At 33.6% G+C, this 26,330-nt stretch overlaps 1 protein-coding gene across 2 annotated transcripts in view; it reads left to right on the forward strand.

Annotated features, from left to right (window-relative positions):
• LOC120413307 (probable serine/threonine-protein kinase DDB_G0277071) overlaps positions 1-26,330 on the forward strand; it is a 113,050-nt gene that overhangs the window by 32,588 nt on the left and 54,132 nt on the right. The window contains exon 1 of one of the 2 annotated variants that reach the window (XM_039574069.2): positions 11,932-12,195. The exons of the other annotated variant lie outside the window; for it this stretch is intronic. The gene's annotated coding sequence lies outside the window, so the exon portion shown is untranslated. Of the gene's footprint in view, positions 1-11,931; positions 12,196-26,330 lie in introns of those variants that run through there. 2 annotated transcript variants of the gene reach the window in all.

Below are 26,330 nucleotides of genomic sequence, written 5' to 3' on the forward strand. Positions count from 1 at the left end.
ACGAATGTTTCATATATTGACATTGAAAATCGGACCATTAATTGCTGAGGAATCGAAATTAGAAAAAGGTGGGTTGTTTTGGTGAGATTTAGAAAACTTCAATTTTCGTGTTTCTTTTTCTTAAAGCGGCTCTATCTTAGCAACCCGAGTTCCAATCTTCAATGTCTCTTAGTCAATTTTATAGCAAATTTTCTGAACTTTTCAAAAAAAATATTTTTAGGAATGGTCACTCATGGTCACTATTTTTAAAAATTGAAAAACTGCAAATATTTCGCTAAAATCAAACTTTCGGTTGCTATATCTTGAAAACGGAGCCCTTTATCAAAAAATCTGTAAAGTACTTTTCGATTGCAAATTCAATTTTGCATTAAAAAGTAATGTCAAACTTGTTTTTGCATAAAACTTCGATTTTTTCCAAAAATCACTATTTTTTCAAAAATTCATAACTCGGTGGCAGATTTTTTGACCATGTTTCTCTATGGCTCAAAAGTTGCGGATTTTTGTCCCCTAAAACATATCAAAAAATCTCGAAAATCAAAAAAATACGTATTTTGGGAAATTGAGTTTTAGTGAAAAAAAAGTTGATAAAAATATCTCCAAATTTTTTTCCGTGTACCTATTTTTTTCTCAAAAGTCCTCAACAATACCTACAACTTTGCCGAAGACACCAAATTGATCAGAAAATTCACTCAAAAGTTACAGCTGTTTGAATATTTACAAACCATTTTTGTATGGACAGCTGCCAACATTGTATGGAGACTTGTATGGGTGAACCAATGACGCAAAATAGCTGATTTGGTCATAGGGAAGGCCCCCACAAAGTTTGAGTCAAATAAAAAAATACAAAAAATAAAAATGGTCGAAATCGGCCGATTTCGTTCAAACACTAAACCGCGTTTTTCTCGGAATACTTGATTTGCATTATAGCCGAATTTTCAATTATGGGCAGTGTACTACTCTTTAAAATTTTGAAAATATCAATGAATTTCTTTAAAAAAAAATCCTTATTGGACTGCCTCTGTGTAAGGTTACATAAGACTCAAATTTATTTTTTCTGTGGTCCAGAAAATTTGATTTTTAAAAAGCCTTTCAAGCAAAACAATGTAAAAGGGCCGAAGCCGAAGTGTAAATAAAGAGTCTATCCTGCTCACGTCAGTTGATGTTTACATAAGGAACGAGCATGATAGACACTTTGTTTACACTTCGGCTTCGGCCCTTTTACAGTGTTTTGCTAGCTTTATAGGCCCTTTTTGATGAAAAATAATAAAAATAATACATTGTAATACAAAATGAATTACATGAAATAATTCAAACTGTACGTTACCCAGAAGCCTTTTATACGCACTTTAATTACTCTTTTTTGTTGTGTATTTTTTATGAAATGAATTTACAAAATAGCTTGACAATCATTTAATTTAAAAATTCGTGAAATTGCTTAAAAATGATAAATTAATATGAATTTCAGATAACAAATTGCAACAAACAAAATTTCGAAACTAGTTTTTTTGAAGGCTGTTATATTTGCCAAAGTTTATATGTTCATGTTGATTGAAAATTAGGGTGGTTCACGATAAGGTTGCTTTATTTTTTTTTTCAATCCAAGCAACTTAGTCCAAAATACCATTTTCTTCTCGCATTATTCGCCGTCTAGGACCAAATTTATAGAAAGCATCTAAGCAAACCTTCAAAAAATATGTTTTTGTGCGTAGCACTTCAGGGTTAAGATTTAGAGGTATGCAATGTTCTTGGCACATTAAGAGTTTAAAAAAAAAAATAGAAACCCACATACAGATACAGAAAAATCTGTATTTTACAGATTCGTTGATCCCAAAAATTATAAAAATCAAAATATGCAGATTTTTTTATAATGACTTTATTCAATAATTCCAACAATTTTGTAATTGGATTAGGTTTTACCTGGGTGATGAATAGAGAGAATGCGTAACGTGATTTCCGAATGATCCCACTTTGTTTACATCTACAAAGTATGAGACTGTTCAAGCACAAGCTAACTTTTTTCTTACTGGTAAATGAGCTGTTTTATAATCAGTAGTATGTGTATTGTTTTGTCTAGTTTTGGATATTTTTCGCTGGAAAATTGTCGCGTTTCAATCGGTTAGAAGAGATTTTTCTTTTCTACTGATGACGAAGAACTGCGGCGTGAGTTTCATTTTGCGATGTTGCAGATAAATTCCTTGGCTGATTTTGGAATCCTGAAGCTCTTTCTGGTCCAGTGAAAAAACATCACTAATTCTAGCGTCACTTATCCAACAAACAGAGAAGATTTTCACTAAACCAGGTTTTCAAACGGAATCACATAAAAAGGACAACTTCTGGATGCATACAACAGGAACAACATCCATTCATAATTTAAAAAAAATCGATCTCGCCTTCAACTTTCTTATTCTTGCAAAAAAAAATAAATAAAAAAAACATAAATAAAAACCCGTTTTAATGTTCGATAACAATACTCTCTACTTTAGGCGAACAGTAAGTTGGTTCCAATTTAACAGTTCAAAATTGAGGCCGTTTTGCGAACCACTATTCAGCACCCAGGGTTTTACTAAGATTACAAAGCTTAAATTAGCTGTTTCCAATTTGAAAGTTTCTTCTATGGCTCTGAATTTAACATGATACCGATAAAGTACAGATTTATTTTCTGGAAAATACAGATCTCTTATTAAATAATCTGGCGTCGTTGCTTCCAACGATTCCAACGAAGCCATGTTGAGCTTTTTCAAATGTCACTCTTCATTTTAAAATAATTAGGAAAAAAAAAATGAATTTGAATGACTTTTTTTTCTCACAGGTTAAATTCTAGTTCAGTGACTCCAAATAAGATACATTCTCGAATTAGTTTGTAATACATCGTAACAGCCATCACGACCTCTGATTCTTATTTGATTTTTTTTCTCTAAATCAAAGCGATTTTTATAGTTTTTTTTGTAGGGCAAGTGATTTTTCGTGATTTCGCATAAGCCGCGTAATCCGTGAAATTTGGTAAATACCGCGAAATTCAAAATGATTAACTGTCAAAATACAGTGTAGGGGAAATCTACCCTTTCCAATCAAACACCTATCTTCGTCATATGGAGAGTTTGATGCTCGATTAAAGCTCCAAAAATACTATTTGGGCTATAAACTTACCAGCAACAGCACCGCCTCGAGTAAGCACTCAAATGTATGCCACTTACTGGCCAAAAAGAGCACATTTAATGCACTTTTGATCATAATTTGTATTTTGCGAGACCACTTCTCATCATTTTGTTGGCACACACAGTGACACACACGAGAATCCCTCAAACGCTTAATGAATATCGCCAAAATTAACTTTTCACTTTCGCTTACTTTTTCACGGCGCTTAAGATATGAAATTGCTTCCAACTACCGGCAACATGTTCTTTTGATCATTAGTAAGGCACTCACTTGAAGAATAATCCCGAAAAATGTAATAAATTAGCAAGCGCCATCAAAAAAACAAACGCGCCAAGTCGTTTGACGTTTCAATTTTCACTTTGCATTCCAATCGAAGGCTGAAGAAAACCGAGCGAGAGACGAAGGCAAAAAAGAACACTTACAATGAACTCAAATTGATGAGCGATGAACTCAAATGACGTAAAATGGCACAAACAGGAATCAGGGAGTAGGAAGTAGGACGCGAATGTCAAGAAAATGAAGGAATTCGATGATAAATGGGAGAGAATTGAGCGAAAAGAGACCGGAAATAGACATTTTTGTCTCAATTCTCTCTTGTTTTGCACAAACGATGAACGTTTTGACCGAACGATGGTCATTTTGCTTCGTGCGTGTTTGAAAAGATCTCAGTGCAATCGAGAATATAAAGGTGTAACTTCAATCGCGGTGTTGTTTTTTGTTCGTTTCGCGAACGGGCAATTCTGGCTCGCGAGAAAGCCCGTTCGCGAGCGGAGGAGAGCACGGGCAAGCGGTGAGTTTCTCTCGGCAGCTCGAGACTCGCGGCGAGAACTCGAGAGCGAGGATTTTTTTCTCGCGAGAGCGCGAAAATACCAACACTGATTCGAACAATCCGCAAGATTTTTGGAACTCTAGCAAAACAATGCAAATGGGCCAATGACGAAGTGTAAACAAAGAGACTATCCTGCTCACGTCAGTTGATGTTTACATTAGGAACGACCAAGAAGACCAAGCAGAGCAGTTTTAGCTATTTCGTTTTTAAATCTTTGTAACATTCATTTAAATAACGATGAAAAAATTGAACAAAACGTAAAAAAGGTTTCAAAACAATTAATTTTTTAGCATAAATCTAGGGTTTTTTAAACACATTTTTTTCATGCTGTTTGAATTTTTTTAAAGCATAATTTGCACATTTCAAAAGATTGCCACTTTGTATGGAGAAAAAGTCACACAGAGAAGTTTGAACATTTCAAATTTAAAGGCCATGTTGTGTGTGCACGATCCCTTAGGATGTGATTAGTAAAAAAAAAATTAAGGATGTACTTTTTTTTATAAATATTTCAGCAAATTAAATTTCTAGAATCTCAGTAAAAATTGGATGACTGAATCACAAAATCTGCTAATGAGTATTCTACAAATTTTTGCAAAATTTTATAAAATTGAGCTCATAATTTTTGTTGTCATGAATATTTTGTGTCAGGGGGAAATATTTTGTATTTTTAACAACTGATAACTTTTTAAAATAACTTTCTTGTACATTTTTTTTTCTTAAATAACACATTTTTGCGTTAATTATCGACAGATTTTAGTGTCACCTGAGAACACCTTACGCTCTTCAACGTTCAAGATAATTTCTTCACCAATGTTTGAAATCTGCCCTAATCAAATATATAATTTCATTTATTACCATATCATTCCCAAGAGGGACGTCAAATCCACTTTGCCAGAAGTATCTGTTTGCTCGATCTTTGCTTTTTCCGCTTCGACGCTCCATTTTCCGCCAATTTCAAAATCCGTGTGTGTGCTGCTCTTCAAAAAGTAAAAATTATTCACATGACGCCGTCATGCCAAGTATCGCTTTCCCTGCTGGGAGCTTGAATCCAAATCCCAGTGTAAGCCACTTGTCTGCTTTTCCAACAAACCCCCTTTCAGTTCAGCTTTCACCCTCCAACTCAAACTCACGACGCGCGAGGAAAGTAAAGGGTTGTTTGTTGTTCAAGACGCTCGCACCAAGCTGTTTCCGCTTAAGGTGTTTATTATTTTTATTTTGCCAGCCATATCCAAATTTACATATGTACGTCATTAGCAGGCATTATCACCTTGCGACTTGCGACGACGACTCTCAAGTGGAAAAGTGTCATCGCCGTCGCGAGTGGAAAAGTTTTCCCCGAGTGAGAGTGGCTTTTCCTCGAAAGCGGTAAGGGCGCAGTAAAAGTTCGAACACGAGTTTTGTTTGTTGTGCTTCATTATCAATTTGAGAGTGGTAGAAATGGCAGTGTTGCCAGCAGTTCGCGTGTTACACGAGTGTGAAAGTTTGGAAAGTTGTTTAATTTCACCGAGGAGGGCAAATTTTGCAAACTGATCTCTGCTCGGAATATGAATTAGCAGGTCTTGATGCTGACTCAGTCTCCAAGGAAACAAATGAGTACGAACAAGATGCCGTCTTTTTTCGGGAGGCACTTAAGGAGGGCAGGACTCTTTCGAGCAGTGAATATGATATTTGTCTTGAGAGCACCAAAAAAGCAGCAGGTGTGGAATGAGATGTGTGTGTATTTTAAATTTATTTAGCACTCTTGAGTACGATTGTAAGCAGCACGATTTCGCAGACAATAAAGTGGAAAATGGAGAAAAGTCTTACATGGATCATGAAAAAGGGTTGCTCCTCTTGGCACAGAAATTGGTTATGCATACAGCGTCTTAGTCTTGTTTGGCTGTGTGTTTTATGGGCAATGATTTCTTTGGAACCGTGTTGCTTCATTTCTGTTTGTTGAAATGGTGTTTCGAAGATATATGAGTTGGGGGACTTCTGCATAACGTGGAGATGAAATTATGACATCAATTTTATTAAACCAGTCTACTCCTGGAGAAAATGATATGCATATGATGTTTGTGCAGAAACGGCTTTTGATGATGTAATTAAATGGCTCTTGAAATATATCATAAGTAAATTTACCCAACTCACTATTCCCTTTGACTGAAATGTCGTTTTTATACACGCTTTAAATCTTTAATTCCGTTTCGAATATTCTTATTTTCCTTTTATTCTACAGTGACGTAATGGATTGCTTTTCATCACCAAAAATAACAGAGCTGAAAAGTTTATTATGGCAATACACGACTCGTGATGAGAAAACCATAAACTTGTAACATTTGCGATAAAACTTTTATTTGAAAAAAAAAATATACCAATTTAACAAATTTTTAACTCGATCATTTTTGAACCAAAAACAAAACTTTCTTATTGAACGTTCTATAAAAAAGAAAATGATCACAAAGTGCAAAATAATAGCTCCCAATATTTAAAAACATTAAGAATGTCTGGAAGCCAGAAAAAAAGTTATAAGCTTTTTCAATTAATGTAAAATATAAAATTTCGAAATGTAGTTAACTTATTTATAAGAAGGAAATTTAGAAAATTTATTGAATGAATGATTTATAAGAATTCATTTAAAATATACGGATTATGCTTTTGCTGAAACTTAAAGAAAAACTAAATCATCTAAACACTCTTAGTGCAAATACTGTCAGCAATAGTTTCAGAAACAGAGCAGGGAAATAGTGAATACAGATGAAAAATGAATACCGATATTTCAATTTGAAAATGTTAAATTATTAATTTTAAACGTTAAAGTGCATTTTAAAATTGGAGGAAGGCAAAATTAATACAAATTTGTATATAAATTAAATATTATTGATTCAGAATATTGAGGAATGGAAAAACTATTTCATATTTCTGAAATCTGATAATTTTTAACATTATTAAGGGAAGAAATTCCAATTATAAGTAATAATATTTAGATTTAAATGATTTTTTTTGCTTTATATTTACCTAGATGATTGGCTGAACCTTGTGACTTTGAGGTGGAATGTTTTTTGTGTGAAAAAAAAAACAAAAGTTAAGAAAATAATCATAGTTCTAGAATTTGTAGATGAAATGGCTTTGTAAAATGCCTTATATTTGCTCACGATTGTCTTGTATCCTTTATTAAACTATGTTGATTTCAACGATAAGATACTTGACATTAAAATTAACAATTTAACCACTTTTTGCAGGTCTATTTTAAAAAGATGTTTAACGTTATTTTTTCTTTGGGACCATCCATAAACCACGTGGACACTTAAGGGGGGGGGGGAGTATGGCGATTGTCCACGCTCCATACAAAAAAGATTTTTTTGTATGGAAAATTGTCCACGAAGGGGGGGGGGTTGAGAATCCCAAAAAAGTGTCCACGTGGTTTATGGATGGTCCCTTTGAAATAAACTAGGAAATAAAAAAAGGAAACAATCACAGTTTGGCATGAATTTCTTTTAGGTTGACTGATTATCTGAGTTTTCGAAAGAAAAATAACTTTGAATTAGTTTTGCGAGAATAGAATATAGTATACTAAATATATTTATGACCTGGCTTCGATTTTTTTAATGATTTTTTTCCTGCTTGTCATTTTCTCGAGGTGGTAAGTTTGTTCTACGATGGTTTGAAACAAATTGATATGATGTCCCTATTTGTACAAAACAAATATTGACAATCGTGACTTTAAATTAAAAACGTAACAATATTCATAAACTGAACTACTAGATCTAAAGAACAATTAATAGTAGTTTATGCAACAAGTTGCAAAAAGAGGATTTTTTCAACACGAGTCGTACATTTATCCAACGAGGTTCACCAAGTTGGATAAATACGAAGAGTGCTGAAAAAATCAAGTTTTGCAACGAGTTCCATACAACATTTTTTGCAATTCCAAAAAACACACACTGAGTAAAATTTCATGTCAAATTTTCATGTATTTTGTCAATAAATCATTTAAATCAAAAAAATGTTGAAAAGTGTTACTTTTCGAAACAAGCGCTGAAAAGTTCAACTTTTCAGCACCCATTTGAGTGCTGAAAAGTAGAACTTTTCAGCATTTATTTTGAAAAGTGTTGCTATTCGATTCTGTTATTTTTGGTACAGAAAAGTAGGCTATTTCGTCGTTCCAGAATGACAGGAAAAGTAAGTAGTTTCACGACGGAATTGCAAAATTTTTATTTATAGTGTTTTTTTTTTCTTACAATAACAAACAAATGTCAATTCATTGTTTTCCTTAACTTCTATATCCGATCTGTGTTCCAAAAATTTGTAAAATGCTCAAATGTATACGATTTTATTAAAAATGAAAGTTTACCAATATTTTTTCACAAGTTTTTTTGAATAAAAATCTAGGCCATTTCATAAATCAGGGACTTTGGATAATCGAAACTTCAGATAATCAAGGCATCAAATAATCGAGGTTTCAGATAATCGAGTCTAGACTGTACCTTTTTTTATTTCGTTTTTGGCGACTGAGAGACCTTGGAAAAACGTGATATTTTTTCTCAGCTACATGTCTGGAGTTTTTTTTGAAAAGGTCCAATAAACCAAATTTTTAGTTTTTGCTTTTTGGGTGATTTTTAATACCCCTGACTCAAGGCGGTTTCAAAAATACCCAAAAAGCAAAAACTAAAAATTTGGTTTATTGGACCTTTTCAAAAAAAACTCCAGATGTGTAATTTACATCACCATGTAAAATTACCATATAAACCCAATTATAACTGTCTCTAAATTTGGTTCGACAAAGTTGCTGGGGTTGGAAAACCCAACAACTTTCTGCAAGAAAAAAAATCCCAACAATATTCCTGAAAAGTTAGATTTTCAAAGTCACCCATCGTTAACCACTCTATCTTTCAACCAAACCAATAATTGATAGAATTTGACACAAATTGCAAAAGCTTGAATTATTAAATCAGATTACGATGCATGTAAGAAATAATTTTATTTTTACAATAGTTGTTACAAAAATTATTAAACAAAAATCTATTCAAACAAATAATTTCGCTTGCTAAGAACAATGCGTACTTTATTCAGCGTTCAAAATTGCACTTTTCTTCTTTTTTTCAAATTGTTTCTGTATTTTTCTTTTAGAATTGATCCTTATGTACCACCTAAAATAATGATCATTTAAAAAAAATGGAGGGTGTTAAATTTGGTGGTGCGATATTTCTTCTTTGTTGATGTGATTTTAGGTTAAATTTTGTGGAAAAAGTTCAGTAACACGAGAAATATGCAAATGTCACATAAAATCTGTTCCCATTTCCATATTTAAGACATTAATTATCTTTATTTACAGCGTCATAAGAAATCATATCAAACGGGTCAAATGTCAGTGTTTTCCGCAATACTTTGATTTTATTATTTTTTATTTATAAGGCCGATGCAAATATTTAAACAAGTTTTTGTCCCTCGGCCCTGACCGAGGTCAAGGGGGGGGGGGGGCAAAAAAATAAAAAAATATAAAAATTTTAATAATAAGCCATAGTCTTCACATTTAAATGAAAAAAGTGTTTTAAAATGCATTTTACACTAGTTCAGTTGTTTTGCAATCATTAGTTTTCAAAAAATCTAAGATCTGACTAGTGCGTCCATCCCGGGAATTCCCGGGATTTTTCCAAAACCGGGAATTCCCGAATCCCGGGATTTTTCATATTTTGTCCCGGGAATTCCCGAAATTGAAAACATATCAAATTTTGGTCTAGAAATTCAGATTTGGTTGTGGAAATTAGTAATCGATAAGCATTTTAAAGCATTAAAATTTTTATTCGGCATATAACAACATTAATTTGGCAGGGAAAATTGTTAAAATTTTTGTTTACAGATCCGCAAAATGCTTTGCGCCTTAGATTTTCTACTAAATTTTATTTATTTAAAAAAAGACTTATTATTATATTCACGTTCATTTATGACTTTAAATTTGAAAAAAACATAATATTTTAAAAATTATTTAACTTTTCATCATAAACCGGCATCTGGAGCAAATCAGGAAAAAGTAACGAATTAAGACAGCTGTTTAAGCTAATTTGTTTTTGAATAATGTTCAGATTGTTTTGATTGATTTCGATTACAACAGGAACAGATCAAAACAATTAGTACACAAATTTCCAAATTTATTGCTCTAAAATCTCCTGTACCTATTCAGACTGTAGTCCCGATTATCCCCAGTTGGTAGTTGATTGTTAGTGACTTAAAGATAATTTTTAAAATATGTTTTTAAATATAAAACATAAAATTTGAAACTTATCCAAAGTGTTACATTGTCTGGTATAATTTTATTTCTTGTTGTTTTAGACACTTTCAATGAAATTGTATAAGCTTTTGTAGTTATATTATATACATAAAAAAATAAAAGAAATATATTCAAAATTCTGGTTCAATTAAATTCCAAAGCACATCAAAGAACACATTTTTTAAATTGTGTTTTACACTATCTAAAGACTGCTGTCCATGTTCAGATTGAAGTGTAGCTTATCACCATTAACAGTTTTGAGCTAATTCTATGATTTAAACTAGAAAAACGTAACAAATATAATGAAAACATAGATTTTATGACTGCTGCAAAAATTTCCCGGGATCCCGGGAATTCCCGGCATTCAAAAAATATTTTTCCCGTTTCCCGGGAAATTCAAAACCCGGGAAAATTGGACGCCCTAGATCTGACAAAAACAAAAATTATATCGAATAAAAAGATTTTGCATCGAAAATTTTCAAAAAATCTTAAGATTTTTTAATAAACCCAAACATGCTAAAAATAATTTTAAACGCAGGAGAATGTATTTTAATTTGATTTTAGTTGGTTGCACTTGAATTTTCATTGAAATTTTGAAGTTTATTGTAAAAATATTTTTTTTGCCCCCTGATTTTTCGGACCAATTTTGAAGGGGGGGGGGGGGGGGTTTAAAAATATTTGTACCAGCCTAATATACTTGAAACTTTTTCTTCTTACATTTATGATTTATTTATTTATCCAGCGTGATGACGGTAGCTCTTGTACATAAACTATTCCAGCACTATTTTCATCCACATCAACCGGCACGCGTCGTCATCATCACCATCATCATCAACAACAACATCCAAATCGTCTTCTATTCTGGTTGCTTTTCACAATCCTTTCCACGTTTCGAGAAAAAAGAGTTTTCCCAAACCTAACCTCACCACACTCCACCATCAATTCCACCGTTTCATTTTCTCTCCCTTTCTCTCCTCCGCCAAGCTCCAACACGCTCTCCCACTCTCGCGCACGCTCGCTCCCATCGAACTGAGTAGAGTTGTCTCTTTCTCTCGCCTCTTTTTCTCTCTTACTCTCACTGTGATGAACAGAGTTTCAAGGGGAGCCGCCGAAGGCGGCCGGAAGGGTAAAAGATTTCCCTCTAACAACACACATATGTGCGGTGCCGCCGTTGCCATTGTGGCCACGAAGGAGTCCCCCCGTCCCGTCCTGAACCCACTCTTCCCGCATCATCACTTTTTAAGGTTAGGTTTGTCGAAAGAGATGCAAGCTGGCGCGCTCTCTCTCCCGATGAAGAAGAAGGTCGTCGGAGGAAATGTTCTAATTCCGCCACAGAGCCTCAACCAACCTGGTCGTCGGTCCACGGTCGGATCGGTTTTCTGCGGATGAGGGGTTCAGGGGGCCAATCTCGCTCTCCCTCTCTCTGAATCTCTCTTGGCCAGGTCGACGCGTGGCCAACGACGGCGTTCCGGCACGGCACTATCTCACCACACCACACGTCGGTCGGTTCGGTTTCGGTCAGGACGTCGTCGTCGTAGACTTCCGCGCGCGTGTGGAGTTGGAGTTGAACGCCGGAGTTTGTCCCAACGGCGTGTGTCGTTCGCGAAAAGCAACGCAGTTGCGGCAGGCCAATTGTGGCCGTCCACAAGCAGTGTGTGTGTGTTCTGGGGGAATCGATAAGTGAATTTCCAACCCGTGAGTTCCGGCGTCGACGGAGTTCAGAAGACCACCGCGCGGGTAATCGGTAAATAAGCCGGGACTCTGGGTGTGTTGTGGGATTTGCAATTTTTACAACGTCGCCGTTGCCGCCGTAGGCGGCCACCAGCTTGAAGAGGTGAAAACCTGTAAATTGGTGGTTTCGTTGAACGACGACTACCAGAGCAGCAGCAGTGAGGCATCGACGGACGGTGCCCTGGTTGATTGGATATCGTAGTCACGGACGTGGTCGCTGGTTTTGCAAAAGGTGTGTAACGTGTTACGCGTGTGTGTGGGGGGTAAGTTTCGGAGTTTTGCCGATGGAAGGCTACAGTCAATGAGCTGACTTGGTGAACATGGAACGAAGAACAAAAAATGCTCCCCCTGGTCTTCATGGAGTGTAGGTTGGAGATTGAGTTAAATTGAGTGCTGTGTACGCTGGACTGAAGACTTGTGTAGTGGAGCTGTTCATTAGAGGGTATCATATGGCGGACGGTGGACGATAACTGTGAACGGATTTTTGGTAGTCAATGAAAGTGATACTGATGGTTGATTCGGGATCAGTTCAATGATGAGTAAGATTAAGGGAATAAATTATAGCAGAAGCTTAGTCAAGACTTTTTCAGATGAGAGAAGAATGAATTGATGTTATACACGTTTAAAATATACACAATCCTCATGAGTCCATCTGATCATGAAAAAAAATCAACAAAATTCAAATCAAATAAAAAAATAAAAAGCTGAAAATTACGATTATTTATTGCTAATACAACTCTCGGTGAATTTACAAATAGCCGTAAGAACCTCAGTGACCTCCGACACTAATTTTAGTTTTTCTTCAAATTGAAACAATTTCATTACATTTATTTTTAAAATAGAATGCTTTGTTTACCAATGGCTCTTACGTCATTTTGAAAACTAATCCGAGAACTCTATATTTTAAAAATAAACTCTTGAGCTGATTTCACGTAAGTGCTGTAATATTCTGGCCTCCAGAATCGAGAGAATTGCATTTTAGTTTTTTTCCCAGTCAGTACCAAGCGCCTCCATTGAAATATCCATGAATGAATCGATGGAGAAGCCTGACTTCTTACCATAGCTCCATAGAATTTATACTCGAAATTTGTAACGTTTAGTACTGGCTATAAATGAACTGAAATGTAATTATGTCGATTTGGAGCGGATCTAAACTTTGTTAACCCTCTACAATCCAACCCTGCCTCTAGGCGGGATTCGATCTACAAATTAGCTAAAAATCAAATTTTCAACCAACTTTGGATCATTAAAAAGCATTGGGAAGAAGAACTCTTAACATATATATGTTAGTTTTAAGGGTTGTAAATTTGACTTGTTTTATGTAACTTTGGTAATGTTTTGAAAACTTTGGCTTTGTTATTTTTGTTGTGTCCCAGACTATGCATCTACACATTTTTTAACAATTTAAATGATGATGCTATCATTCAATAGCAGAAAATGCCAAAAAAAAAACATGCAAACAATTTTAAAAGTGACTGATAAAAATATGAAGAAATTAGAAAGCCAAAAGGAATTTCGACTATTATTAGAGGAGATTGAGGATGCAATAAAAATCCAATCATATTAATCACAATCTTTAAGTTAGAACAGCAATTGTTGTTTTTTAGAACATTTCAAAATTTAAAGATATTTAACATAGATGTAGCTAATACTTAAAACTCACGTATAAAACGTTTTAACGTATTTTTTTAAATAATTTCTGAAAACGGATGGGGAAGGATAGCAGTAATAAATTGAAGAGATTTTTTTCAAACAATATTTGTATTTTTAAGAAATCTTTAAACTGGAAAACGGTTTTAAATTATCCTCAGATTTTTTTTTTAAATTAACTTGTGTATTCAATTCTTAACTTCTGTGTGTTTGTGAGAATAAACCAAATACAACTATGAACTAAACAAGATAAATGCATACTGAATAAAATAAAGCAATCAATAAAAATCAAACAAGAGAAACTTACAACAAAAGTTGCTCAAAATAACCACCAGAAAACTTAAAAAAAAGCAAACAAAATGGACATTAGAAAATTAAGGGAGGCTAAATAAAATATATTTCAGTAAAAAAGTATGCATTCATTTGTTGCCTTTTTATTTTTTAACTTTATAAGACGTAATCAATTTGAATTCAAAGCTAAGTTAAAATTAAAAAAAAAATTAAACCTTCAAAAACATGTTTCATGCCTTATTTTCAAAACTTTTATGCAAAAAGTATTATTTTTAAAATTGCCCAAGACATCATGGTTATATTACTGGCCAAATAATGTAACATATGAGCAATTCCAGCCCAAAACAGGAATTTTTCAGGTACTTTTTTCTCGACCCTCTCCAATTTCAATGAAACTTTGTAGACATGTTATCCTACGCTTATATAAGCCATTTTTGTGTATATGGAGCCAGTTCCACACGATAATGACATTTGAGAAGGGCGTAAGTGTTTTAAATATTTTTGTAATTCGGAATTTAAATATTTCTGTATCTCGAAGCCATTGCATCGTATCAAAAAGTGGTCAAAGACAAACTTGTAGGAAATTTTACGGGCTTTTCGATAAAAATACACTGAAAGAAAAAAACACCCAACTTTTATGAGATTTTTTGATTTTTAAGTTTAAAAGTCAAATTTGAGGGGGAGCCCACGATTTTTCTTCGTTCAAAATTTTTTTTCGTTTCGCCTAAGATGTTACAAAAAGACTCACGAAAAATGCAGGATGGAGCAACTCACCTAAAAAAATACAAAAATCATTTACTGAAACTGTTTTTTTGAAAAGTGATCTAAACGTCAAAATTTTCAAAAACCGAATACGGGAATCGATTCTCCAGACAATTTTACATAAAAGTCTCCATATTGACCATTGTCCTAAGTCCAATCCTTGTGAAGTTAAAGCGGTTTTAAAAATAAAAATGTAGAAAAAATAGGTTTTTTGATGGTTTTTGGCATTTTCTATATGACAGACTTGATTTTTCAGTCTCGTAAATATTTTTACCGGAAAGCTCGTCAAATTTCCCATAAGTTTGTCTTTGACAACATTTAAATTGGATGTATGAGCTTGCAGATATAAGCTAATTACATTGCTCATAATTGAAAACATCATATTTTTTCAGTGTAGTATAGTAACCTGGATAGTAAATTAGCTTATATCTGTAAGCCCATACATCCAATTGAAATGTGGTCAAAGACAAACTTATGGGAAATTTGACGAGCTTTCCGGTAAAAATATTTACGAGACTGAAAAATCAAGTCTGTCATATAGAAATTGCCAAAAACCATCAAAAAACCTATTTTTTCTACATTTTTATTTTTTAAACCGCTGTAACTTCACAAGGATTGGACTTAGGACAATGGTCAATATGGAGACTTTTATGTAAAATTGTCTAGAGAATCGATTCCCGTATTCGGTTTTTGAAAATTTTGACGTTTAGAGCACTTTTCAAAAAAACAGTTTCAGTAAATGATTTTTGTATTTTTTTAGGTGAGTTGCTCCATCCTGCATTTTTCGTGAGTCTTTTTGTAACATCTTAGGCTATCTTCACAAAAATTTTGAACGAAAAAAAATCGTGGGCTCCCCCTCAAATTTGACTTTTAAACTTAAAAATCAAAAAATCTCATAAAAGTTGGGTGTTTTTTTCTTTCAGTGTATTTTTATCGAAAAGCCCGTAAAATTTCCTACAAGTTTGTCTTTGACCACTTTTTGATACGATGCAACGGCTTCGAAATACAGAAATATTTAAATTCCGAATTACAAAAATATTTAAAACACTTACGCTTTTCTCAAATGTCATTATCGAGTGGAACTGGCTCCATATACACAAAAATGGCTTATATAAGCGAAGGATAACATGTCTACAAAGTTTCATTGAAATCGGAGAGGGTCGGGTACAACCGATTCCCTATTTGGCATGGAATTGATCATATCTTAAAAAATCATAATTTGTTGTTTTTCTATGATTGCTAAATTGAAAAATAATGGATGAAAACAACAGATGAATAAAATTAAGTCGACTAAAAGTTGCATGTCTGAATTTTTTTTTCTTCAATGTTTCTTTGCCATCGAGTTTAAAAAAAATCACTTGTTTTATGCAAATTTATCATCATTAGAAATACATTTTTCCATTGCCTGGTTGCTTAAAAAAGATAAATAAGTGTTTTGAATTTTGTTTTTTTATCGATTATAAAAGTTTTTGCTTTCAATGGAAAATTTTGATCTCCAGAAATATTTTTTTATTACTTTTTGATTTTTTGACAAATGAATGCGGGAGTCAAATATTTCATATAAAATTTATACTGGTCATATTGTTTTTTTTTGTTTTTATGATCGGTTTGGTTATTAACCACTTTACAAAATGAATTAAATTAATTGAGACAATACACTTGTAAACTATTAAGTATAAAATTACTAACTTTTTTTTTGCTTTTATTTTATCAAGTAGAGTTTGAAGCTTTTCACCCATTTTGAGTTGAATAACTAAAGCGATTTTTTCAAATTAATTCACATTGGGAAGTAAATAGATGTAGCATAACTGTTAAAATATACAAAAACATAATCCCTTTCCCTTCAAAATGCTCTGAATCGAGTGACAACATTTTAAAACCAAATTTCAACTGAACATATTAAAGGGATTATTTTTGGGATAACAATAAAGTTTTAATGTTTGTTCAATTAATAATTAATTTCATCTATTAAAGTGGTCAATGTCTGCTTTTTTATGTTTAAAACAGATCTTGAAGATTGGCGATTATTTTATTAAAATCAAGCATAAATCATTAAAAATTATCTAAATTTTTGGATTATTTGAACCATTTCTGAACTTAATTGGTTTAGTTTAAAATAAGATGGTCCAAAAATAAATTTGAATTTCAATGTATTGTTGTACAAATTTGGTTACAAACGTGTTTTTCTTTCTTTAGTCAGTTAAAAAAGGAAAATATACTTTGAAATAACTTTTTTTGGAAACTAAGTGTTTTTTTTTAATTTCTTTCTTGAGACAAGTCTCACCAGTATGTGCAAAACATGTTGAGATTTCATCTTTGTCGACCTGTGTTACAGTTTAGGGGAGGTTGGGGAGACTAGATTCTTTTTTTTGGTTTCACTTTAAGCTTTCTAAATTCATCACAAAATTAATAACTTTTGCATGAGTTGAAAGCATTTTACTATGTTTGGCTGATAAGGGTATTTGGATAAAAGAATTCTTTGAGTTATGCCAAGCGCTTTAAAAAATATTTTAAAAAGGAGCAATTCCAGCCCAAAACTGAAATTTTTTAGATACTTTTTTCTCGACCCTCTCCGATTTCAATGAAACTTTGTAGACATGTTATACTAGGCATATACAAGCCATTTTTGTGTATATGGAGCCAGTTACACTCGAAAATGACATTTGGGAAGGGCGTAAGTGTTTTAAATAGTTTGTATTTCGTAATTTAAATATTGCTATATCTCGAAGCCGTTGCATCGTATCAAAAAGTGGTCAAACACAAACTTATAGGAAATTTGACGGGCTTTCCGAAAAAAATACACTGAAAGAAAAAAGCACTCCACTTTTATGAGCTTTTTTGATTTTTAAGTTTAAAAGTCAAGTTTGAAGGTGAGCGCACGATTTTTTTTCGCTCAAAATTTTTGTGAAAATAGCCTAAGATTTTACAAAAAGACTCACGAATAATGCAGGATGGAGCAACTCCTCTAAAAAAATACAAAAATCATTTACTGAAACTGTTTTTTTTAAAGTGCTCTAAACGTCAAAATTTTCAAAATCCGAGTACAGGAATCGATTCTCCAGACAATTTTACATAAAAGTCTCCATATTGACCATTGTCCTTAGTCCAATCCTTGTGAAGTTACAGCGGTTTAAAAAATAAAAATGTTGAAAAAATAGGTTTTTTGGTGGTGTTTGGCAATTTCTATATGACAGACTTGATTTTTCAGTCTCGAACATATTTTTACCGGAAAGCTCGTCCAATTTCCCATAAGTTTGTCTTTGCCCACATTTCAATTGGATGTATGGGCTTACAGATATAAGCTAGTTTACTATCCAGGTTACTATACTACACTGGAAAAATATTATGTTTTCAATTATGAGCAATGTAGTTAGCTTAGGGTGAAGATTCAAAGTTTTTGAAATTCTCACGAGAAAAATGATTTAAGTATTTTGACTTTCAAATGTTTTGTGTCGTTTCCAACTTCATTGTATCAAAATTTAAATTCCTAGCCATTCTTCACTGCAAACAAAACGAAACCATCCCCACCCTCTTCGATCTCCACCATTTAACCGGCCGTCGACTTTTTAATCATGCATCCAGCAATCTTCGTTCCAATCTTCCCATTCCAACCCGGGCACGAAAAACACCATATAATTTCCACAGACAAAAGGGTCAGTTTAAAGTGCGCCCTCTGCTGCTGCTGTAGATTCCAGGCTCTTCTTCGCCGTGTTAGATCCTTGCACATGATGGTCGATTAAATTAATGAGCTTCCTGGCTACCAATCTTAAGCAACGTTCCGAACCCCTTGTCATTTTTAAGTCCGCTTTCTACACACTCACACGATGGGTGGGTGTGTCTGGGTTTTTCTTCCTTTGTAAGGACTCCCCAGCCTTTTTACACAATTTAATTTCCAAGCTTAATGAAGGATACACGTACGATTGCCGAGCGAGCGGCTCTTTTGTGTTATTTAATTTTCACCATTCACATGTGTGAAGTTTTTCCGGGGGAGGGTGGTAAAAGGATTAGATAAACGAGGAGTGATATAGTTGCGAGCAGGTCCGGAAAGGTCCTTAAACTTTTTTGATGTCCTTTTTTCACCTCTCCCCTCTAGTAGTGTGTGCGTGTGGAGTTGGCCATCAAAGTTTAAAATAGTTTCCCGGGCCCCCGTCGCCGGTTTCCGGCGAATTAGTTTGGAAAAGTTTTGTGTCCAAAAATGTGTGAGTGTAAATGTGGGTGTGAGTGTCCCACAAGTCGATCAATAATTTGGTTCTCCATAATTGAAGCTGGGATTCTAACCCAAGCCCCCCTCAGCCACGCACGCAGACCAAGCAATCAGGGCGACCAGATTAGGTTCATTTGGCTGACCATAAAATCGTCTATAAATTTAACCATATCAGCACCACCACACCCACACCCACACAGCACGCCATGATTGCGGGTGGACCCCAGAAATTGTCACCAGAGTGCACCACCACCACCAAGTGCGCCTGTGGGTATGCAATTGGCGCGCGCGGCAAAAATTGCTGCAATCCGCACACCCACACACACACTCACTCACAAAAACCAACCAAACACACATAATCGCCAATTACACGTTGGTCAGCTTGGTGGGCTTAGATAAACCAGACCCACTGAAAATAAACAAGGATAACACTTCATGAATAAAAGGATTTTCAGCGAGTAAAAACAAAAACAACAGCAAAAAAATCATCAGCACACACACCAAAAGCCATCGAGTGTCGAATAACGACAGCTGCAGGGCGCCAACAACACACAAAAAAAAACGTGTGTGCGGGTTGCATACATTCGGGCACGTTGTGCGTATGGTGCAGGAAAAAAGTGAAACAAAAAAAAAACATCCGCACTGGCGAATTTAATCAAACTGGTAAATCTGCCTCGTAATGTCATTTAATCCGGCGGACCACAGAGTGGTAATCCCGGGGCCAGGCTGGCTGGCTGGGGGCAGTCGATTTTGCTGTTTGCACTGCGATCATGTGGCGGTGTTGTGTGTGTGAGTTTTTTTGGAGACCGAAAAAAATGGTGGAGTTTGGGACAAATTTTTGGTTTAACCTGACAAAAAATGAGTGAATTTAACAGGGTTTTTACTCAATACAAGAAATATGAAAAAATAATATAAGTGGATTTTCCTCCAGATGAATCCAAGTCCGAATCCTGATTTGCTTGAATTGTTTCCAGTTTTGAGCTACGCTTTTTCAAAATTCTGATATTGGTGATCCAGACCAATGTTCCAGACACAATTGTTTTGAATGATTTTTTCTCTCCAAAAATATTAAATTCTTGTAGGAAATTCAATCATCTCTACTTTTTTTCGGATTAACTGTATCTGAATTTACTAATTCAGAATTCATGTTTTGAATTAGGAAATATTTGTGCTGAAAAAAGTCGTTGTTTTTCTCCAACGAGCAATTCCCATTGAATGATACTTTTTTTAAAATATTTTTTTTTTGTTTTATAATCTGGCTGAAACTTTTTGGGTGCTTTCCTGTGCCATTTTGGATCATTGGTTTTTTATATCATACAAATTAGGCAATTTGCCAAAAATGAATTGTGCAAAGAATATGTATCCTTTGAAGGAATGTTATGATCGATTTGGTGTTTTCAGCCAACTTGTAGGTTTGGATGAAACCGATAAAATGATATAAGGAAAAAAGCAGCAATTTTTTTCGATTTCTTTTCATTATTTTAAATTTATTTCCAAGCAAATAATACTATTCCCTATTTAAAACGTTTTATGAGGCATAACATTCCAGCTTTGCAGAAATTTTCAAAATAAGTTAAAAAAATACCACGCAATGAAAATGATCAAATCATTCTTGACTACATTTTTTTTATGTACATTCAATTTTCCATATTCGGCTGGTACAAATTTTATTTAATGTTTTTGTCCCTCGGCTCTGGTAGAGTTCGAGATCTAAATTTCTAGCCAACACAGTAAAACATTGTGTAAATTTTAAGCTGTAATTTCGGAAGTTTGGATATTACCTTTTTTATGATGTAATTTTACCTACATTCACATTACATTCACATTACATTACATTACATTCACATTACATTACATTCACATTACATTGCACATTTTCAGACGTAAAATTACACATTTTTTCTGACATAAAAAATGTACTCCTTCCCAGATGTAATATTACCATGATTAATTTCTGTGTAATTTTCAAAATTTCTAAACAAAAAGAATCGCAAAATGCTTTATACATCATTGCAGCTATGATACCATAAAATAATTGCAAATTATCATTAAATTGATGAATTTTTTTCTCAAAACTGTTACGTTTTTTACCGATCTCTGGCTCCTAAATTCAAAATTTGTTAAAATATTAAAAACTCTTTTTGTCAATTGAATAAGCATCATACATTTTTTTCTGAATAGTTTTCAATCGAATTTTGATTTTTTTTTTTCTTTAAAAATTTCAATTCTAGTCAATAATTAATTGTTTAGCCCTCTGATTTTTGAGGACATTTTGAAGAGGGAGGGGGACAAAAACAAGATATAAAATATTCAATGGCTTTATAGCTATTTCTAGGTAGTTTTTTGAAAAAGGTAGCAGTTTTTCAATTTTTGAAAATATTAGCCATGTTTGCGAGTCTTGAAAACAATATTTTCGAAGGGCTGAGGAATTCTCTGAATTTTGTTTTTGTTTTTTTTTATTAATTTTTCTGATACGGCCTGTAATTGCGAAGATATGCACAGTTAGAAAAAAAAAAAACGGGAAAATTGAGATTTTCTCAGTGTTGCCCAATTAGCCCACCTCATTTGTTCTCTGATATCTGGGGAACTCATGGTCCGATTTTCAATGTTTTGTAAAATTAATTCAACAAAAACTATTTAGAATTATATGATCTAACAATACTTTTTTTTGTCATTTTCAAATGTTGGGTTGATTTATAAAAAAATTAATTGAACAAAATAATTCTAGATAACCTTTTCAAAACAACCAATGCGCCATGGGTTCCCTATGTACATACGACCTTTTGAAAAAGTAAGCGAGATTTCACAAAATTTTAAAATTTCAGCATTGAAAATCGAACTATTGGATCCAATGCATTGGTTCTCACTTTGTAATTTGATAATCATATTAAAAAAAAAAATATTTATTAACTATATTTTTGTGAAATATTTACATTTTCATATCTTTTAATAATTTTTTATTTATCCCCTAAGGTACTGTCTACAAAGCGATTTACAGCCAAATTTGCCTAATTTTACAATCAGATTGTTGCAGGATTGGGTCCGTAAGTTTGACAACTTTGGAATAAGAAGACAACAACTTCCTTGGTTGCTGTGCACCCTTAATAGGAAAAAAAACAACGTGAAATTTTGTATAAATTGCCTCAGATATAGTGCAAAAAATTCCATGATTCCAAAGAAAATCAATCATAAAAGGTTTTTTTCGTAAATTTCAGTGTAAAAAACACTTTAATTAATTTATTTTGTTTTGTTTACAAAATTGTTCATCTTCGAAAAGTGGCAGTTTTCTTCAAAAATAAGACGCCGAAAAAAAATATTTGTGATTTCATAATCCGAAGTGAAATTTTGCCAAGGCCTTCGGATAATCGAGTCTGGACTGTATTTACAAAAAAAAAAACTTATAATTTTACTAGTTTGGCTCGTTTTTTTTTTCTGACAAAAAGACTATAATAACACATAATATGTAAATATATGTTTTTTTTTCAAATGGTTTAGCTAAATTTGGTTCCTAGGGAAATTATGACAAACGACTCAATTTCTAACGTCCTGGATACTTTACTGTTTTCACTTAGTTCATAAAAAAATAAGTTTGACCACTTAATCTGTGATTCAAAAACAATTACTAAATCATTCCTCTCAACAAGGTCGTGTCTTACGCCTCGTCACTTTACCAAAAAACCTCAAAATGGTCACCACAGTTGACCAGATTTGTTAGGTTAGGCACCAAAGCAGGCCCCATGGTTCCGATCTGCCCAAATGTGTGCCAATAAATTATTCCTTCAAACGAGATGATGATGACTCCAAAACATTCCAGTTTGTACTACTCTAGTTGATAGGCCTACTGAGACTGACTGCCACACACCAGGAAGAGGAGCGAGTTGGCAATCTGTGTTGACTGCAGTCAAGAGCATCACATTTATAAACATTGTTTTATGAGCCCCATTTTTCCCTCCCTCCCCTCTTGCTTGCCAACTCTTTCTCTCGAACTCTGAATGTGTGTGTGTTTAAACTAATATTTTGTTTTATGGGGCTTTACGGTTTTCAAAAATAATTAATAACATTTACACGCACCCGAGCATCGCCGGCTTGCCCCAGTGTGGGAGGTCTGTTTTGCGCCACCCCGCGTCTCCCCTTCACTTGTCGCCATCCAACAAGTGACCACCAAGTGCGTGCGTTCGTATGTGTGCCAACCTCGTTTGTACGTGCGCGCTGCAAGTGTTGAGCTAAGAAATAATTCACTGCAATTCATGGTGACCATAATTTAGAGGGAGATCTATTATCCGGACCCCGTTGCACCCCAATTGACCCACCCGCCGGAAATGCACGCATGTAGTGCGTGTCCTGGTGCTGATCCTTTCGCATGGACAGGATGTCGGTCTCTGGTGTCGGTGGCACCTCACTCCGCTGCTAGGTCTGGTTCTGGTGTGTGGTTGGTTTTGGCACCGAAAGTCTTGCTCTCGTTCCGGCCGGCATCATGGCCGACTCTGGCTCTTCATTTCTCGGTCACTACATTATCGGTTTCCTGTTATGGTTAGATTCAATTCCTGTTTTTCGAGGGTCCACTGGGAACGTGAGGAACGTTGCGAAAAATTGACCGCCAGGCGACAGGGGTGTGGTCAAGGGCTTTACAGGACTAGAAGGTTTGAAGGTGGAAAATTAAAAAAAAAAGTTTAATAATAAAAACACGACAGTTACTGAGTCCACCACAAGATCCAAGATGGCGGCCGAAATGACGCTGATTAAATATTTAAAAAAAGCATTTGTTTATTTTTAAGGCAGTCAAACAGTCAAATTTCCACACCCAAAGGAAAAATATATCTCAAAATCTGCAACATTGGATTTGCTGCAGAAAATGTCACATTTTATAACCTTTTTTGCAGCAAGCCCGTAGATCATTTTTGCCCGCGTGTAAAAATTTCAGCGATCTGCAGTTCTCACCAACACATATAATACTGGCCCGTCCCCGAGCAACACTCCAAAGAGAAGCATATGTTGGTGCTCTTTCACTCACATTTCATCAAGCGTCCATGGCGCGGTGGTAGCGTGTCGGATCAATAATCAAGAAGTTGGTGGTTCAATCCTCGTTCTGCTAAGTGTTTTTTTTTTTTTGTGAAATACAACCAAAAAGCCGTCGGTAATGTCGATAATTGTTGGTAACGGGCAAAAATGTCATACTCCTATGTCGCAAAAAATGCATGAGGACAGATTTTATGCAGATTCTGATATACTTTCATGCCGCCATGCATCACAATCATGCGACTGCCAGTTGGGTGCAGTCAAAATAAAAAATAGGTATTTTTGTTTGTGATTAGATGATCCAAAGTCCCCTACAAACCTTCGGATATTGGAACTACTTCGGATAATCAGATTGGACTGCACGATTTTCTGACAGTTTTTTTTAAATATTCGAGTCAATTTGTGAAAAAACAATGTTTTTTCAAGTCTATTTATTTTGTCCATATTTGATCATTTGATTTTGAACTCCTCTTAAGTGGTTTAGAATGGTTAAATCCAAGATGGCGGCCAAAATTGCGGTGTGGAAATATTTAAAAAATGCATTTAGTAATTTTTAATGCAATCAACCATTCAAATTTGACTAAAATGGGGTCGCAGAATTCGAACTTCGGATAATCGAAATTTCAGTTCAGTAATTGAAATATTTCAGATTGAGCCTTAATGGTATGAAAAAGGCAATACAGGAAAATGTGTTTTAATTCGTTTTTAAACGTATTTTTTCTGTATACTGTACACCCTACAAAAAACATTAGGATTAATTTCTGTTTTTTTTTTGTACAGCCCCTTCAAATAGCATGCTTTGATTTTTCGTTCTATGATACTTCCCGCTCTCGATGGTTCCTCCAAAATCGACACAGAGAGAATCCACCGTATTTGTAATATTTCAGAATGGGTAGAAGAAAAAAAAACAGCTCTGAAAGATGTTTTTTCCAATTTGTTTAAGACGATTCTGCTTTTATATTTTATAAATTTGTCTTGATTTACCCTTAATTTAATGAAAAGTTGAAATTTTGTTGAGTTGTTTCTTTTGCATTCAGTTCCCAATTCCCGTGATTTTTTGTTTGTTTTTCCAAAATTTGGAAGAAAAAATCTTTCAATTGTTCTTAAAGCAAATAAGTTGGGCGTCCAATTTTCCCGGGTTATGAATTTCCCGGGAAACGGGAAAAATATTTTTGTGGAATCCCTGGAAATTTTTGAAACAGTTATAAAATCTATGTTTTCAATATATTTGATGTATTTTTCATGCCTTAAATCATATAATTATATTTATATAATATTTTCATAATATATTTATATTTACGTATAAATTTACATAATAATAATATTTACATAATATTTATTGGTGATAATCTACACTTCCATAGACAAAAATTGAAAATGTTTTTTTGTTCTTTGTTGTCCTTTGAAATAACTTAAATTTTTTATCCTATGTTCTACAAATTAATATGTATTTTTTAAGTCTTTTATAAATATTTTTCTTTTATATTTTTTTAAATATAGGACATGCCATGAAATTACTGAAAAAAAATCTTTGAAACGGTTTAAAATAACAAGAAGCGACAACAAGTAAAATTATACCCGCCAATGTTAATTTTTTGATAATTTTTTAATTTCATGTTTTATATTAAACTTATTTTTCAAATTATCTTTAAGTTTCTACCACAAACTGGGGTAAATCGGGACTACAGACTGAATAGGTACAGGAGATTTTGGAGCAATAAATTTGGAAATCGCTGTACTATTTGTTTTGTTCTGATCCTGTTTTACCCGATGTATTTAAAAACATTATGCTAAAAAATGGCTTAAATAGCTGTATTAAATCGATACATATGTGGTGCTTGATGAAAAATAATAAAAAAAGATATTTTTTCAAATTTAAATTCATAAACATACGTAAAAATTATACCAATTCTTTTAAAAATATATTAAATGTTTAATTTTAACAATGTTTCCGAATAAGCCTAATAAATGCTGGTATATGCCGAATACAAATTTTAGTGCTTTCAAATTATTATCGTTAACTAAGTATTCAATTTGTCTTTTATTTCCACAACCAAATCTGAATTTCCAGAGCAAAATTTGATTTTTTATTCAATTTCTGAAATTTCCGGGACAAATAAAAAAAATCCCGCGAATTTTGTCCCGGGAATTCCCGGAATGGACGCACTACAAATAAGATATAAGAATGTTACTTCAATCAAAGTTATAAAGAAGATTTCAATAAATTTCAACTAATTGATTTTTATCGTTTTTTGATTCTATAAATTATTAACCTTAGTTTAATTTACTGAATAATGGACAAAAATAATTTATCAGTAAGATTTAAAATAAAAAAAATTTCCGAATTATAAGTTTTTAAAATATAATTTTGAAATTTTACTGTGCAAAATTAGCGATGGACTGCACATGTTGTTTTATCTTTGATTAAAAAATAACTGCATAAC

Source organism: Culex pipiens, chromosome 1, assembly GCF_016801865.2.
Source record: "Culex pipiens pallens isolate TS chromosome 1, TS_CPP_V2, whole genome shotgun sequence".
Classification (NCBI taxonomy): Eukaryota; Metazoa; Arthropoda; class Insecta; order Diptera; family Culicidae; genus Culex; species Culex pipiens.